Source organism: Lygodium microphyllum, chromosome 3 (assembly GCF_053477565.2).
Source record: "Lygodium microphyllum isolate KBCC chromosome 3, Lygodium_microphyllum_v1.1.10, whole genome shotgun sequence".
Taxonomy (NCBI): domain Eukaryota; kingdom Viridiplantae; phylum Streptophyta; class Polypodiopsida; order Schizaeales; family Lygodiaceae; genus Lygodium; species Lygodium microphyllum.
Window position 1 is genome coordinate 34,677,361 of NC_141137.1, and position 14,162 is coordinate 34,691,522.

The 14,162-nt window shown below is 41.0% G+C and overlaps 1 protein-coding gene across 1 annotated transcript in view; it reads right to left on the reverse strand.

Annotated features, from left to right (window-relative positions):
- Window positions 1–14,162, reverse strand: part of LOC148038221 (uncharacterized) — a 188,575-nt gene that overhangs the window by 77,156 nt on the left and 97,257 nt on the right. The window lies entirely within an intron of this gene.

Here is a 14,162-nt window from a genome sequence, read left to right on the forward strand (position 1 = left end):
TGGTAGGGGGATGCTTCCAAGTTTCAGTTCAATCTACTGTTTGTTTTGCATCTTTGTTCTTATGGTATGTATTCCCACTCCCGGCATGAATTTGGCACCATGGGAAGGATGTCCTTGCTACCTGAAGATTCTTGTCTAAGACAATCTAGATAGATGTGTGTTATGCCCCACTTAGGCACCTTAGATCTACCTTGTTGTCCTTTTCCGCTACTTCCTGTTTTTTAATGCATCTAAAGGCTAGGTGGCAATGTTGGCAGAAACACCAACATGAGCAATTGCAAATGCAGATTCTATTCTGTCAAAAGATATGGTAGTGACTTTTTTGTCACAATTGCCTCCCCAATTTGGTGCATTTTATTCTGCTTTGATCACCTTGAGGCATTCCAACACTATTAAATGGGAAGAGCTTGTTCCTATGGTGTTGGATTAGGAAGAGCAATTTAAGACACTTAATTCAAGTCAAGGGCTCTCACAAGTCAAAGCTCCCAAAAGAAAGGGAAGGACAAGAAGAAGAAGCATGATAAAACCAAGAAAGACAAAAGCATGATAAAATCAAGAAAGACATAGTCTACTTGTCGCACGTGGTAAGACAAGTCATTGGAAGAATGACTACCCCGACAAGGATAAGAAGGATGCAAAGAAGATGAAAACTATGAGGGGCTCTAGTGTGACAAGAGCAGTAGCTTCTCCATCAACATCCGTGTTTCTTCATCTAGAAGTTATTGAGTCTTCCATACCCAATGCAGTGTGTTAATGGCCCGTCTCAGAAGTGGATCATGTGAAGATATACTAAGGTTTGTGCAAAGAAAACATAGAATGTACAACCACGACTTAAACACGATACCTCGAACAATAACACAATAAATGAAAACCCTAAATACAAAACTCAAAACTCAAACTCAAAATGCAAAGACACTGACAAACAAAGAAAAAAAGAGAACTCTCAAGGGAATGAATCAATGCTGTAGATGAATAGAACAATGTACAAAATGCTTTGCCAAATGCTCAAGGACAAAGCAGCAAATGATGTCAGTGAGTGACATCCATTGGAGACGGATCCGGAGTAATGTAACCACTAATCGGAGTTGAAAGAGTGTTGAATGTGGAAGGGTAGTAGACTGCTCACCAAAATGGATCCATTTGGAGAGGCTAAAATCTGGTAAATGCAACAATGTACCACCCAAATAGGCTAAAAACTAATCACCCAAGGTAGAGTTGTTAGGTGACAACAAGAGAGGTGTGTACTGATGTAAGAGGCCTATTGGACAAAAAAAACGCAAGTATTGCAACAATCGCCTATTAGGAAAGATGGCAATAACGTGTTGCCTGGTTGGAGAGATGGTAGTCGCCTAGTAGGAGAGATGGCAGCAACCTGTCAATTGCACTAGATGCTGAATATGCAGGCTGATCAGGTGCTATGATGACACAACAAATGGAGACCTCCAGAGAAAAAGGCGATGGCTGGAAACAAGCCACCTGGGGCTGGAAGGTGATAGGCTGCAATCAATGATGGCTGGACAACACATCGTAGATAGCTAATAGCTGAAATCTGCACGATAGAGTGGGAAACTTGTACAAAAGGATAGGTTGAATTGTGAGCAGCCTATCTATTTTAAGATGCAAAAGGATCCTCCCAAATTACGGCTGTGTTTATGGGACACACAAACTCTCTAGGACCGCACAATGTTTAATGAAACTTTTGGTAATTTACATATTAGGGGCTGTTTGAAAGAGCTAATCAATTTGTAATGCATTTTTAGCTCATTATCCCTTCTTAGGACAAAAACTGAAACCAAGAAAGGCTGGAAGAAATGCTCAAGCCCATTTTCACCCCAATGCATCCCACCCCAAAGCAGCCAAGGCATTGAACAAAGGTTGCATATCAACTACACAATGGTCTACCAAGACTACAAAGGTGACAGTTATCTTGCCAAGGGAGCCCAAGTGATCACCCCGAAGAGGCTAAGGCAATGGACAAAGGGTCCTCACAATGGCCTACCACAACCTACAAATGAAACTTCTTTTTCTTTTTTTGGGGGGGGGGGGGGGGGGGATATATGGTTTGCAACTAATCGAGAAACTATACCCCAAGGAGAGAATGAAAAAGGGACGGTTAGATCCTCTCACAAAACAAACAAGCTATCCCAACCACTTGTGGGTGTCAATGACAAGGGAAAGGGGACAAGAAGTAAAGTGAAGTGGTGGTAAAGAACTGCCGGTTAAGACAGCTCAAGATCCACCCAAGCAAGGAGTAAAGAATATACAATAAATATAAGAAAAATAGAAATTGCTTTAGTTTCAAACAAATTGATACAAAGATGGCTCTGAAAAAATCAATCGATACACAAAATACTCAATCACGAATGAGAAGCAATGAATTAATGTGAGTGAGAGAGAGTACAACGCTCTAGGCGATCACATTGAATAATACCACACTCGTCCAAAATAAGGCACAAAGTGTCTTTAAATAATAAAATATGAAACCCTAATGGATTAACCATCATAGGAAAACCTAAAATAAACCCTAACCCTAGTGTCACTTAGTGCTTGGCACTAAGTGACACCAAGAGCAACAACTACATTTAATGATAGTTTAAATGCTTAGAGATCCCAGAACATGGATCAAAGGGCATCAACGCGTAGTCCACAAGATCACCTACAAACTCCCCTACATGAAATGGACGGATTAATCTAGGAAAAATAGCAAAATCCTAGAAAATGAATGAAAATATAAGGTCATGGTTGCACAAGTTCATCCAAGTGGTTACAGCAACCTATGAAAATACATAGTATGAAAGATCACAGGATAAATGAAATCAAGTTCAAGGCTTGCCAAAAAGCTTGGAGCTTTGATTGAGGAAGAGCCTTCATGAAAAGATCTACCAAGTTGTCTTCAGTGGGTACATAACACAACTCTATTTCTCCAGCTAACATCCGCTCACAAACATAATGATAATAAACTTCTATATGCTTTGTGCAGGCATGAAACACTAGGTTCTATACAATGGCCAAAGCACTTTGGCTATCACTGTAGATAAGTGTTGGAGCCATCTAGCACACATGAAGATCTACAAGTAACTTGCGAAGCCAAACACACTCCGCTGTGGCTGTGAAAGCTACTTAGTACTCAGCTTCCTAACTGGAAGTAGCAACCATAGTTTGTTTCTTGCTGAATGAAGAAACAAGACATGTACCCAAGAAGAAATAGTTGCCACTATGAGAGATACGAGAATCTAAGCATCTAATCCAATCACTATCAGAATATCCATGCAAAGAGAGTGAAGAATCAACCTTGTAGAAAAGGCCAGGATGCTAGGTGCCTTTAAGATACCGAAAGACACACTTCAATGCCTACCAATGAAGTACTAAAGGGCTATGCATATATCTACTCAATTGGGACACAACAAACTGAAGATAAGGCCTCGTGTAACATAGATAAAATCAAGCATCCAACAGCCTGCTGATATAAAATAGTATTAAGGACCACTACCACCATCAGAAGTGAATCTAAAACTAGGCTCCAAGGGAGTAGACACCGGCTTACAATCCTCAAACTAAAAACGCTGAAGAAGCTGTCCAATTTACTTAGATTGTATCATAATGATGCCCCCCTCAATAGTGGCAAATTGGATACCTAAATAATAGTGAAGTAGATCAAGATCTGTCATAGCAAATGTTTGCTGTAAATCAGACTTAAATGCTACAATTTGACTAGCATTAGTCCCAATGACAAGCACATCATCAACATAAAGCACAAGAATAATAAAATTAGATCCCTATTGTTGAATGTAAAGTAGTGTCGGTAGGGCTATTCTAAAATCAAAGATGCAATAGATAAGAATACATGTGAGTGTACCAAGCTCGTGGAGCTTGCTTTAAACCATACAAAGCCTTCTGGAGAGGGCAGACTTTATGATCACAACCTTTAACTGCAAATCTTGGAGGGTGAGAAACATATACCTCTTCAGTGAGATCTATGGAGAAATGCCATCTTGATATCCAACTGATGCACCTCCCAATGAAAGTGGGCAGCAAGGGTAATAATACTCCTGACGGGCCTTGGGCTGGAATGGGATTGTGATCACAAGGGGTAATATAACTAGACATTTGGAATATCCTATTGGTGTGGAGGTCGCTCCCCGAGCATTGCTAGATTGGATGGCCTCCCAAATTCATGACACGTTCATGTACTGGAAATCCCACACTTGGCCACTGCATGTTAGACTAAAAGTGGCTCAATGTATTATGATCAGTATGATCTCATTCTTTCTGCCATTGCTTCCTTGGACTAAGAAGTCCATTTTGGATTTGATTCAACCTATCAGATTTATGCTCTGGAAAAATAAAGGTAATCGTTTGGGACAGGTATGGATCTCCTGGCATCATGTGACCACTCCGAAAAGGATTGGGGGTGCAGCTTTGCTAGATGTCAATTTGCATATGGCCGCTTTGAGGCTATCCTTGTTGCAGAGTCTATGTATTCAGTGTCATCCTTGGTCAGATATTGCCAAATTCTTCATAGAAAAGACTGGCATCTCTCATGGTAGCACGGTATCATCCTTGGTCAGATATTGCCAAATTCTTCATAGAAAAGACTGGCATCTCTCATGGTAGCACGGTTATTCACGCTTCCTGGTGGCATGCGCTTAATTCTACAAGGCCTTTAAAGGTCTCCCAATCTTTTCTCCTTTCTCATTTGATAGCTTCTTGGCAGGAGTTGCTTCGTTTTGCACTTTGGAGTCCCTCGGATATTTGTAAAGAGGAAAATTCGTTGCAAGATGAAATATTGGCTTCCTCAAAGTTGTTGGATTGGCCACAAAAAGATTTGCAACGAGACAAGTTCAATCGGATGGCTAGGTTGGGGTTGAAGACGGTCGGTGATGGCGTTATTCTTGGGCAGCCCCGTCTTTATTCCTTTAGGCATATTCGTCAGTACTTTGGGGTGCCTCGTGGATACAGGGACACTTGGTCATCCATACAAGGCAGTCTTCAGAGGTTCTTTCCTTTGCCTACGTTACAGCCTTTGGATCCTTGGCGTGACTGGATGTTTGTGCTATCTGATGATTTTGGGAAGAGGTCAGCTAATCAGATATATCATTAGATGGTGGAGGCCAAGAGATGGGTAATGGGAAAAGTGAATAGATTATGGCATTGTAGGGACAGTAATAAGAAGTGGGGAGAAAGATTTATCCAGCTTTGGAAGTCTAAGGTCCCGTATCAAGGAAAAGTCTTCATGTGACAGCTCCTCATTGGGGGTCTTCCAACGGGAAAAGTGCTCCGTGCCCGAAAGATCTCTGCTGGGCGTTGTGTTTTCTACACTACATGTGATGAGACATTGCTTCACCTCTTTGTCTCCTGCCCTGTTGCGCGTCATATTTGGAATTTCATCTCTCGCGTGTGGGCCTCGGTGACTCAGCACTGCCTATCAGTTCGTTCCTGGATTATGGGAAATATGTCATCAATGCCCTCTTTGAGTTCGGATTGTTCCTGTCTATTTCATTTCCTTAGATGGACAGCCCTATGGCATATATGGCGTACTCGCAATGCCTTTATTTTCAATTCAACATTGGGCATCCATGGGCATGTGGCTCGTGTGTGTGGAATAGTGTTATGGCAAATCTCCTCTATGATATTAGCGGACTTGGTTCTTCCGGATATTGTTGCTCCCTGGCTGGCGATTATTCGCTCTACTCCAACTATTCCTTCGGTGTGATATATTAGTATTGTTCATGTAATAGGTTCTTCTGGTTGTCCTGAGAGCCTACAGGCCTTATGTAAATACTAGTTACACAGAGAGTGGGAGAGACAAAGTATGCTGACATGATAGACTCATAAAATAGAAAGTAAAAGCGAAAGAGAGAATGTTGACCTGATAGTCTAATGTAACTCTTCACTATCTAATTCAATTATCTTCAAAAAATAATAATACTCTTGACAATAGTAATGCGAGAGGTAGGGGCAAAAGTCTCCTCAGAGTCGATTCCTTGTTGTCGGGCATAGCCCTAGCAACAAGGCAGGCTTTGTACCTGTCAATAGAACCATCTAACTTTCTTTTAATTTTATGAGCCCATTTGATACCTATGACATGCTTGCCATGAGGTAAGTCACATAGCTCCCAAATGTTATTCTAATGGATAGAATCAATATTTGCATTCATTGCTTCCACCCAACAAACATCTAAAAAAGCATCTTTATAACATAGAGATTCTTCATTACATGTTGTAGCCACCAATGAACATGCAAGAAGATTACCTTGATCCTTACAAGTAGAGGCTCGTGTACAGGCAGCCAAAGGAAGAGGCTGTTTGCTGTCCCTAACAGTGTCTAACAGCCAGTGAGGGACTCTTTTAGGCTGCTGAATTTCAGCCCATACTCCAATTGATCTAGAATAGGGGGCTGCTCTTCAAACAAGGTATTATGATGATGTTGTGGCTGTAAAACAGGCTGAGTAGACTGCTGTAATGTATTTTTAGATGGTGGAAATGAAGGCTGAGAAGAAGGATCAGCCATGGAGCCATTATGGAAAAGGTAGTAGGCTGTCGAATATGTTTGAAGCATCAATAGTAGGCTGTTTTTCCCAGCGTGCTCTAAGTATAAATACATTCTTTTATTCTTTCTGTGTACCACACTGGTACACACCTATCCGTTGACTCACTCTCACACTCCCTCACTCTTCAACACTATTCAACACCTCGATTAATGTGTGTGCTCTCTCTGGTTCCGCTTCTACTCAACACCGAATTGTAGCCAATAAGTATGCATTTTACAGCCTTATCATCAAGCTTTCCACAAAGCTCTTTCAAAACATGTACATAGGCTATGCAACCAAGCACTTGAAAGTAGTCAACCTTGGGTTTCTTGCCAAGCCAAGCTTCAAACGGGGTGATTTTCTTTAGTGCCTTAGTGGATGCACGATTCAACACATGATTTACACACTAAAGGCCTTCTAACCAAAATTTATAAGGCAGTCCCTTGCTGTTGAGCATACAACGAATTGTCTCCATAAGAGTGCGATTCTTCCTTTCAGCAACACCATTCTGAAGAGGAGTCATTCTAACAGTGGCTTGATGCATAATGCCATGACCAAGCAAATGTCTCAAAAGCACAAGACATGTACTTCCCCCCTCTATCTCTGCGAAGTGCCTGCACGTGCCGCAAAGCCATGTATGGATCGCTTCACTCCCATCTTTTCTTTGTCGAAAAGAGAATGCCATTTCTTTTAGGGGTGGTATCCAAGACATCACTATAGTAGGTATAAGATGATAGAGATTTAGAGAGAGATTTAGAGGTGAAATTTGAAAAGAAAGTGTGAGACAATATGAAATATAGATTCTAAAACTAAAAAGAAGCATGAATCATTAAAAATAAATAAAAATAAAAACAATACTATGAAGAAGAGGCCCCCATCCAAGATGGTCAATGATTGTATCTCCTCCATCACATCCGCCATAAGATGATAGAGGAGGCCAATAGTAGCCCCCTCCATGTCTATCATGCGAAGCACCTTGTAGATCGGAGTGACGGCAATGATAATGCCCCTCACATCCATCCAAATTTTCTCCTTTAAGCAAAGCCTTTGAACGACCTTTGCTTCCACTTGGCTTGATATGGACTGCCCTTCAAGCCATTCCTTAAACTCATCTGACATAACTGTTTTTTATAGCTTATTGCGAACATCATAGAGACGCTCAAGGAGAAGCCACATGGCCGCAAACCAAGTCTTCGAGGGCTTCTTCAACTCCAAGTCTGAGTATGAGCGATATATCGTAAGAACTCGGACCTTGGAGTTGACAAAGCCAACGATTGTGCAAGCATCGTTGACAATCCTCGCCACCCACTCAAACTTGCCTATATCTTCCATAAGAAGATCTAGACAATGTGTAGCGCATGGTGTCCATACTATGGACGGAAACTCGGTCTCAAGTTTCCGCCCCATAGATGCACAATTCAAGGCGTTGTCCGTGACAACTTGCACCACATTTTGTGGCCCAACCTACAAGATTATACACGATGAAATTAGAATAAATTTGGGAGGTTAAAAGAAGAGATTACAAAATAATGGATTTAGAAGTATTACCTCAATGATGGCTTGTCGTATGTGTCGATACATGAACGAGCCCGTGGTTCTACTTCCCCTTGTGCCTGGATCCACCGCTCATAGGAAGTATGTGCCAAGTGGGCAAGAGACGAAGATGTTAATGATCCCCCTTTTTTTTGCGGTCACTCCATCCATCGGATAGAATAGAGCATCCCAACCGGCACACACAAGCTCAAGGGACTTATCAATCCTCTCTCTCTCTTCTCATCGAGTTTCTTGGTATGCATGTCATTGTATGTGACACCATACCATCCCTCGTATGAACCAACAGCAGCAATGGCTTTCACCATCCGCTTCCATCGATCCGCTTTGAGAATATGGAAAGAGAGATTGCACTCAATTATGGTGCGTGCAATCTCTATTTCCGCTTGCCTTTGCCTCTCCTTGAGAAAGAAGAGAGGACTGCAAACTTGCCCCGTTGCTTGGGCAAGAGTGCCTTGTCTCTTAGGCATAGATGCACCACTTGAATGGCTTTTTCTAGATGGGATAGAAGAGGCCCCTCCAACAGAGGAAACCGAGACAATTGGAGAGGGATCGTCTTCCACATCCGCTGAGACCTCATGATCGGGAGAGATCATCTCCTCACTTGCCCTTGAAAGGCCTTTGTATCGCTTCAATGGCAAGTATTTCCGACGACAATCTTCATAGACATCGTCGCGAATACCGGGACATGGTGTGGCTTCCCCTCCTAATTTGCAAAGGTGGATGAGAAGACAAGTAACGGATGAGATTTGGAGCTTTGGGCAATACTTGCATTGCCACTTGCAAGTGTTGGATTTCTCCTTCACTCGTTCGAAGTAGGCACAATGCAAGCGAAAAGCCTCATGGAGAGGGGGTGCTATTGATGATGTGGCTAATGTCTCTTGGATAGCGAAACCGGAGTCCTTTTTCTTCTCTTTGGCTAATCTCTTACGACATTCATCAATATAGTAACCTCGCTTCTTGCAATAATGACATTTTTCTCTTATTTTTAGACTTTTCTATATCTTGGACAGTCTTATTTGATGATTGTCCAACATCACCCTTTTGTTGATATTTTGCATTTTGCTTGAATTTTCCTTTTCCTTTGAACTTGGGAACCATAGCCACATCTCCTGAACGCAATGCAGCATTCTTTCGCGATTGTTCCTCTTGCAACAAGGGGCCTTTCAACTCCACAAATATAAGGAACTGCTGCCCCCCCCCCCCCCCCCGCCCCTCCCCAAAGAAACATCAAAGAGGTTTGGAAACCAAGATTTGATTCTGAAAGAGAGTTCAATATGATGTTTACTGATTCAACATCCTACATGATTTCATCCACATTGAGCAGCTACTTGTGCAAATCCTGTATGTGAGTAACGTGATTTGTCTTACTATCACCCTCATCCATATTTACATTGGCCAACTCTCTATAGAGATAAGATATTCTGGCCTCATTACGTGTTGCAAACATACGCTCAAGTATATCCCATGCTGATTTTGAGATCTTACAAGGCTGGATGTTTGAAATGATTGATCTTTTCACTGACAAGGAAATCAAAGAAAGTGCATGTGCATCTTTCGATGCCCATCTCCTCTAATCCTTGGTAGGAGGGGGAGGAGGGGCAACAGCGCCAACAACCTATCCTCTAGCGTTACGCTAAGGTGTTTAAGGTGCAAGACCTCCTAGCCACTGCAAATCACCTGTAACATAGTTCCACAAGTCCTTCACTACAAGAAGATTGCGGACCATAAAACTCCACAATGGGTAGTTTTATACATCAAGTTTGTCTTCTTGAGTGAGGACACCAAGAATGTTGCTCTGAATCATTAGTCCCTGACGTGCCATGCTGTGAGTAATTAACAAAAATCTACAGCCAAATAATTATCTGCTAAAGTATAGATTGTACTCCTCAAAGTACCAAAAATCCCCTCGAGATTATGCAACAACTACCAAACTGTCACATAAATGCCAAAGTGTGCTCAATTTGACCTAAATCAATACTCAACCAAGAAATAACAGCAATACACTTTTGTAGTGTATCCTTAAAGGTACAAATTACAACAACTTAATGCCAATTCTTACCAAAATTTACTGAATTTTCTCAAATTTTTCAGCTCAATCTAACTCTAACAGCAATTAAATGCTGTTGTAGCACTTGTTTGCTGCCTTGAAATGCGTATCACGAAAAAAGCCCCAATTTTCCTCCTAAAATTTCAAGAAATTGAAAAATTTTGTACCTTACAGCTTGAATTTTTGCAATAATGTCACCTTAGAGTGCATGCCAAGAGCGAACAGCAACTGGAATCTGCCTCGTGATGCATGTTGGAGCCTCTAGGACAAAAGACCTCAAATTTCTTGCACAAATGTCTATGAAATTATGCAATGACAATGTTTCCAATGAAGATTCGCACATGGGACTACAAATTGGGCAAAAGCTCCAAAATTTTTGGCAGGAATGTCAAAAATATTGCGAAATTTCTTCAAATTGGTTGTCAATTTGAACTCCGAGAGCAAAATTTGACAAAAGCTCCAAATTTTAAACGGCACGAGCTAAGATTCGGAAAGAAATTGCCAAAATGGATGGAAATTCGTATAATTTTTGGAAAAAAAAAAACAAATCTAAAAATTAGGGTTTTTGCACTTTTTAGGGTTTGCAGAAAATCGCAAGCAGGGCAGAGAATATGGCAAGCAAAGGTGAGAAAATAAGGAGCAGAGCAGAAACAACAGGAGCTTTTCCAAAACAATAGCTCCTCGTGCTACGTATAATGGGACTACGCATAGGGCTGTGCACAAGCCGAAAACAGCAGCAGCTTATCGTTCTCTTCCTCAGGCAATGAGCTGGCTGACAATGAAAGGATGTTAGGCGGGGCAACACCGGCTAACGATGGCTGAACTGAATCTACGCGTAGAACCTACTCTAATACCAAATATTGGAAAATGACTACCAACTATGGAGGAGAGAAAAGAGAGACAACGAGAGTCTGCTAAAGCAAAAGAGTAGAGTATACTTGCTAAACTGAAAGAATGAGAATGAAAGGTGCAAGATAGATCTAAGATAGACTTAGCTCTAACTCAACTAGAGTTAATTGACCCTAACTCTAACTCTAAGAGTTGTGACACAACTTATAACTTTAGTTGTGTTCACACTAAGAACTGAAAAAAAACTAAAGGCTAAAACATTGGACACTACCCATAGAATCGGTAAATTCTAACAAGAGAGAGGAAGGTACTGGAATGTCACATCCACTATGTGAGAATGATATGAAAGTACAATCCCTAACGTACTAAGTACCATCTGGAGAGAGATTTTGTAAACACATCTACCAAGTTGTCCTATATAGGGACACAAACCAAGTCAATCTCCCCCGCATGGAGCCTCTCTCTGACATAATGATAATACACCTCAATGTGCTTAGTGCAAGCATGAAAAACTAGATTCCTTGCAACTGCCATGGCACTCTGACTATCAATATATATAGGAGTGGGTTACTATTATCCCACATTAAGATCAACCAAGAGGCATTTGAGCCACATACATTCCAATGTAGCTATAAATATTGCCTTGTATTCAACTTTACAACTAGATGTCTCCACTATAGATTGCTTCTTGCTTAGCCAAGAAATACATGAATCACCAAGCGTGAAACAATTACCACTAGTAGGCACCTGTGTGTCAAAACAATCGGCCCAATCATTGTCTATGAATGTATAAAAGCAAAGAAAAGTGTCTCTAGGATAAAAAAGCCCAATGTCTGAGTGCCTTTGAGATGATGAAAGACACGTTTAACTACTTGCCAATGTGTAGTATCAAGGCTATGCATAAAGCATGCCAAAGAGAAACCCCAAGTTGAATATCCCACCATGTATTATACAAATATAATAAACAGCCAACATCCTACTGATAAAGAGAAGCATAAAATGGATCTCCTATATCCTCAAGTGTAAACTTATGGCCAATCTCACTAGAGTAGAGATAGGCTTGCAGTCTTGCATTTGAAAATGATCAAGAAGCTGCTCAATGTACTTAGACTGTCACAAAATAATGCCCCCCTCAACTACAGTAAACTATATGTCAAGATAGTAATGCAACTCGCCAAGATCTATCACATCAAAAGCATGCTTCAATTCAACTTTGAAGGCTAAGATCTATGTCTCATGAGGTCTAGTCAACAACATGCCATCCACATAAAGAATGAATACCAAGAGGTTATCCCCATTTTTGCAGACATAAAGCGTGCTTTCAATATGTGAATTACTAAGCCAAGAGCAATGAAATATGCATTCATGTCACGCCCTAGGTAGGGGCTTGAAACGATAGAAAGCCTTATGCAACCTGCAAACTTTGCTGAGCCTTTGTGATTAAAGCTAGGAGGTTGTGTGCATAAACCTCCTCATAAAGATCACTATTCAAAAAAGTTATCTTCAAATCCAACTAATGCACATGCCAATCAAAATGAGTTGTCAAAGGAATGACACTGCGAATGGTGGTCATACATAAAGTGGGTGCAAACGTCTCATCATAGTCAATCCATGATGTTGGGCTATGAACGCCCCGAACAACATAGTATGCTTAACAATTATGATATTTGCTTGTTTTCAAGATTTAATATAAAAGAGAATGAACACTTAAAGCTGAAAATGAAAATTACTCATAAAATTACAGCCATGAAAATGTAAAAGCAATGGAGACAAGATTGAGGGTTGAAGATGGGGAAACACCCCCCCCCCCCTCCCCCCGAAGGAATGTATTTCTGCTCAACCCAAGATCCTTAGGGAAGAGCTCAGTTACAATCAACCTGAGAGTGAGGAGAAGTAATTCTCACTCTCACAAGATCATGCAAAGATGTACAAACATACATGCATTATCTATTATGCAATGATAAGAACTGATTTCTTTACAGTATGAGAGAAGAAAGAGGGAAAATCAGTCTTTCTCCATCGTTGATCAGCAGTACATGGATAGGGCTTGCTTCTTGTTGCTAAAATGGAAGAAAGAGCTCGAGAAGGAGGTGCTGTAATGAATTTATAGGCTTTCTGTCCTGTAAAACAGCAGTGATAGAAGAGGGAATATGGAGGAATTTGATAATGGAGAAGTGGGAAATGATGATGGGGATGGATGGGGCCAGTTTCTGGCTATCTGTGGGTGCTGTACATGAGTTTACAGCAAAGAAAAATGATGCTAAATGAAGAAAAACGAGCTCTTATTTATAGGAGAGAGAAGAGCTAGTACAAAGGGGGAAAGTGGAGTAGCACAAGACAAGTGTCCAACCACATGTCATGAGATGTGACAAGTGGTGGGACACTTGGAAACTTGTGTGACAAGTGTCTTGACACTTGTCTCTTCTCTATGGTCTTCCTTTTTGGGCTGAATACTGTCAAGAATAGAAACAACAAAATTTAGTAAGCACAGTCAGAGTACAGAATTTACTATTTTTAGAATCACATCCCTATTTTTTAGAACTAGCATTTTTAGACTAATTCGAGGCTCCTAAAATTTAGGGACCTCCTAAAATTTAGGGACCCCCCCAATATGGGTGTCATATGAAAGCTTTTTCCGTGTACATCGCAAAAACGGTATCAGAATCTTCATGTGACTTTCCTACGCAAAGAAATGTGCATTTCAAGCTTTTAGTCCACACATGCACATTGTACAAGCATTTCATGATTATGCCATCTTGTTGATTGTAACTGTCTGTTCTAGCGGATCTAGCCCACACTTCAAGGCATCAATCCTTTCTATATGCGAGTCTAACCCTGATATGCGTAAGTTCTGGTCACAGGCGCCCAATCGGGCCATATACGTGGAAGTGTAAACTATCTTTTCTCTAACCCACCGCATGGGTCCACCATAACCTGTGACCACTGATCAGTGGCTAGCTCCAATGCACTTTTCTTTATATCTAATTAGTGCAAAGAAAACAAATTTAATAAATCATTATATAGACAGATTAATGAAAAAGGATACAAATTCCGTTTCTATAGAGTTGTGACAGCCCTCTGGCTTTTATTCAGCTGTCCTCAGCTGAAAAGCTTCTTGGTATGGCTGAAGAATGCCTGGGTAATCCTTCATGAATTTTTCATCTACCCACTGTGCATCTGTTG